This window comes from Nanorana parkeri, unplaced genomic scaffold, assembly GCF_000935625.1.
Source record: "Nanorana parkeri isolate BGI_ZX_2015 unplaced genomic scaffold, ASM93562v1 scaffold1397, whole genome shotgun sequence".
Lineage (NCBI taxonomy): Eukaryota > Metazoa > Chordata > Amphibia > Anura > Dicroglossidae > Nanorana > Nanorana parkeri.
In genome coordinates this window covers 515-5,126 of record NW_017307665.1, presented here as the reverse complement: position 1 = coordinate 5,126, position 4,612 = coordinate 515, and the positions used below count along the sequence as shown (strand labels likewise).

General features: G+C 40.5%; 1 protein-coding gene across 2 annotated transcripts in view; it reads right to left on the bottom strand.

The window, feature by feature from the left end:
- The window catches only part of VMP1 (vacuole membrane protein 1), a 126,982-nt gene extending 123,441 nt beyond the window's left edge, over positions 1 to 3,541 (bottom strand). Inside the window, exon 1 of one of the 2 annotated variants that reach the window (XM_018569789.1) lies at positions 3,508 to 3,541. The gene's annotated coding sequence lies outside the window, so the exon portion shown is untranslated. Of the gene's footprint in view, positions 1 to 2,203; positions 2,208 to 3,507 lie in introns of those variants that run through there. The other variant, XM_018569787.1, reaches the window with a different exon arrangement.
- Positions 3,542 to 4,612: the final 1,071 nt, after the last annotated feature.

Genomic DNA, 4,612 nt, shown 5'->3' with positions numbered 1-4,612 from the left:
ATACTGAGCTTAGGGTAACGAGAGGACGCTAGTTTGTGTCCTCCCGTTACCCCAAGGAGAACTATGGGGAAAAACACTGACCCCATAGTTCTCCTTTAAGCATTTAAAAGGTAAAGTTTCTACACACACTACAAGAAACTTCCAACTACCTTTGTTAGCCAAAAAAACAAACACTCTTCTGCGTCTCCTTCTGAGACTCATTTTCACTGTTACTAGGAGCCTGATGTGACTGAATTTAGGACCAAGCTCCACTAATCTATCCAATGAGAGGGTCTCAGTGCACAGTAAGTCAGGTCCTTAGAATTTAAGTTAAACTAGGTGGTAAGAGGTGGCTTCCTAAAGTGTCTGTTCTTAGGTAGGATTTTAAAAGTTTAAAATGCATGGCAGGTTTTCCTTTTTTAAATGTTAATCCTCATAAATGGCAAAAGAGGAATGTCTGTGGTTGCTATGTGCAGCAGTTCTTGTAAAATAGAACATTGCACCCACTTGCATGTTCCCATCTCTAATTACATTCACAGAGGATTTAGCGAGGGGTCCTCAATGGGCAGATCATGTTTTCCTGAATCCCCCTCACCAGATCTAATTATGTATTACCACATTGCAGACAGACAGCTTGGCAGGAGCCAATTCTTCAAGCTAAATTCCAGGTTTACATGCAATACACAAATTAATGCAGCTCTGTGCTCATTAATACATCATTTTTAACGCAGGCAGAGTAAGTACCTAAAGTTTAAATCTGGCATGTTTACTCTATGGCCACAACTGTTTTCAGAAACACGAGCAATTTGACAGCCATTTTAATTTGTGGTCTACCAGGCAAAATAGGATGTTTGTACTCCCTATAAAATCTTTATTTTATTTATTTGGAGTCGATTGAGGGACACAGGATTATACCACTACCTACAGAAAAGTTGGGTGCTGACAAACAAAACAAATTATAGGCCAGCTCAGGATAACCCCTACTACACTTGACATGTCTAAGTTTTGTGATAAAGCAGTACTAAGAGTGCATAAGCACAGAGAAGTGGAACCTATGAACACAGAGAGATGGGACCTTTCAGAACTGCAGTAAAGGACTTTATTTCAAGTACAAAAAAATCCAATTTTGTCTGATAGGCTTAGAATTAAAAAGGACTGGTGAATAAATTACCCAAATTCTGAAAACATTTGGCCATAGAGTTAACATGCGAGATAAGAAGTTAAAGCTGAACTGTAGCCAAATTTTCATACACTGAAGGACACCAAGGGGTTTGTACTGTTAGGCTGTCCGAAGAGTCCGAAGAGCCCAACTGAGAGGTGGGCCACAGCAAATAAAAAGCTAACAGGCCCACTAAAAAACAACTGAACTGGTGACTGCTAGCTGCACAAAAAGCATCCTGGAGGACCTTATGCCCAAAGCTAGGGCTGAATATACATCTGTCGAGATGTTCTCTAAGTTTTACCAGACCAGGTGGTTGCCTTGCAAATCTGCGAAACAGAAGCCTGATGCCGAAGAGCCCACCTAAATGGCACTTCTAGATCTAGTGGAGTATGCCTTAATGGGAAACGGTTAGCCCTTTGAGCTCATGAGTTTCAATAATGGTCTGTTAGAGCCACCGAGATATGGTGTAATGTTAAGCTGGGTCACCCTTATGGGGACCATCAGGAATGACAGAGCCTCTGTGAAGGAAGCAGCAGCTGCAAAAGGGGAATATCACCGATAGGTTCAAAAAACAGCTTAGGAAGCACCAAGAGAACCAAATGAGATTCCCTGGAGTCACAGGGGAGCCAACAAAGGGAGCCACATGGAGACACCAAACCTTTCACCTCATACCAAGCGAAGTATGCCTGTCACATTAGGGGAAGTAGAATTTCCAATTTTTAGTTTGGGGTTTTTTGGATTAACTGATTCAGAGATGCCTCTGTCCCTCAGAACCTGACCTTTAACAGCCATGCCAGTAAAGGGACCAGTTTTGAGACAGAAGATCCATCCATCTGGATGGAAAAGCCCATGGAGTGGGAGACACAGGAGTCTTATCAGGCCAGAGTGCCACATCCACCTGTGCTCATCCGGAGCAATGAGGACCACTGGAATGCCCTCCATCGCAATCCGGCAAAGCAGACAAGGAAGGATTTCAGGAGAGGAAATAAGTAGATCAGGATGTAATGATCCCACAGAGCATCCTCTGTAACGGCTAGAGAATTCCTGTACCTGGAGACAAACATGTCCAGTTTGTTGTTGAACCTGGAGGCCAGGAGGTCCACATCCTGCGTTCATCTGTGACACAGGAACTGGAACACCACCAGGGGTAGGAACCACTGGGTCCAGGCACTGCTGGCAGAGGAAGTCTGCCTGGAATGTACACAGCAGACAAGGCAGGAATATGTAGTTCTGCCCAGAACGGAATGTGCTTCACCTCTGATCCAGAGAGAGCTGCCATGTAGAGACCAGCTCAAGCAGCAAATGTAGCAGGAATCTTGATTCAAGAAAAAATTTAAAGTTAAAAAAAATAAAAATAAAAAAGACATCTATCTCCTAGTACACTATCAAAAAAACTGAGGCATGATGGGAGTAAAAGGGATTATCCTGGGCTGGTCTACCTTTTTTTGCCAGTGTCCAAACCTCCTGTAGTACAAGACTTCCTGTGTCCCTCAATGGACAAGAAAGAAAATGTGATATTATGTAATGTACTACTTGATCATACCATCATCCTCTGAAGTTCCAGGTAGTTCTCAAAGCTTTGGTAGCAGCTTATGGCAAGGGGGTGCAGGGAAGGCAGGCTTTTGGTGCCCAATAAGCAGCAAATCTGTTACTTTGCCTAGTACAGACAAAATAAACAGACTTTAAAGCGCAACTACATCCAATCGTTCTTTTTTAGTTTTGGATGGGGAAATCTGTCTCACATTTCATTGATGTCTGAGACCTTGTTGGGGAGATTTCCCCTCACTTCCTATCCCAGTGATGGCAGTTTTCCCCTGGTCAAGAAATGCAGAAAAACACGGACACAGACAGCAATAAGGGCACATTAACATAGGTAAGGAAAAAGCAAAAAGTCAGGAATAAAGAATCACTGACTAAACCTGACTAACCGGCACCAGCATATAAGTAGAAAAAAGTTTATTTAGACAAAACAGTTATAGAATACCATCATATTGCTTCTTCTTGACACTGTTCTCTTTTTTTGTTGCCATTTACCTAGGTGCATTGCCGTAACGCATGCACGTTTAACAATTTTAAATTGACTGCCAATACACCACAATGCACATTAAAGCAGACAAAGCATTTTACCACAACACACCACAATATACAGATGGTTCACATGTGTGTGTTGTGGTTTGCCCCACTTCCTGTCCTGGTGCCACGTGGTCACCAAGACAAGCGAGAGAAAATCTGCCCACTGGGGCCACAAAGAGCAGTAAGAGCGGACTCTTTTCACACACATTTGGCTGGAAAAACTCTAGGAAACACAGATTACTGAACAATAGAAAATCGACACATGGGCAAGATCAAAACAGCATTCAACTTACATACGCCAGTAAAGTTGTTGTCACAAAGATCTTCCAGTTGCAATAAAAAAAATGAGACGGGGTCCTTCACATCAGAGACATTAACTCAAACACAGTGCAAGTTCAGGAGGTCTTCAGCCCTTCTCTAGGAGATAAAGATAAATAAATATAGTCAGGTATATCACTTTAAATTGAGCCACTACTATCAAATTAAAGGGACTGTTATTAGGCTCTTATGAAAGTAGCCATTGTGCTAGTTCTAGTACAGTGACTCAGTGAAGGCGTTTCACTTCAGTGTCCCAGAATTAGCAAGTAGTACATGAGTTAGGGAATGGCTGCTTCCCTCATGGCCTAACCACGCAAGTGTTTTGCTTTCGTGACAGATAAAAAGTGACATACATATATACTGTACACACACACACACGAGAAAAGTTATATTGTTACAATTGGCATTTACAATTCTGCCTTTTCAACTTCTGTTCAAAAACAGCATGTTCTCTAACATCATATAAAAACGTCCACTATCTTCCAAAATTTACGTTAAAGAACTAAAGCCAAAACGTTTTTTTAACCCCTTCATGACTGAGCTTTTTTTCAATTTCTGTTCGTTAATGACTGACGCACTTTTCACATTTTTGCTGTGCGATTCTCCCACTCAGTAATATACTTTCTTACTAAGTGCACCCACACATATTATATAGTGTTTTTTACAGGACAGATAGGGCTATATATTCATATATAGATATCTATAGATCTATAGATATCTAGATATATATCTATAGATATAAGATATCTATATATCTATAGATATCTATATATAGATATATTACACATATACCGTATATACTCGAGTAGTTTTTTGTTGAAGAGACTGCGAGTTTGCCTCTACATTGAGACTGGTTCCCTACAATATATATAAATCCCATGTGTATGCCCAACGCCTCACTTAGGATGAATAACATATGAAATATGAATACATTAAAAAAAGGGGGGAGGAAAAAAAAAATGTAAAGAAACCATTTTTTCTCAGGTTTTGATTATTATTATTTTTTAGAAAAATAGCACAGCTAAAAAAAAAAAAAATGCATTAAAATAAATTCATTTATTTGTCCTTTATTGGTGGAAA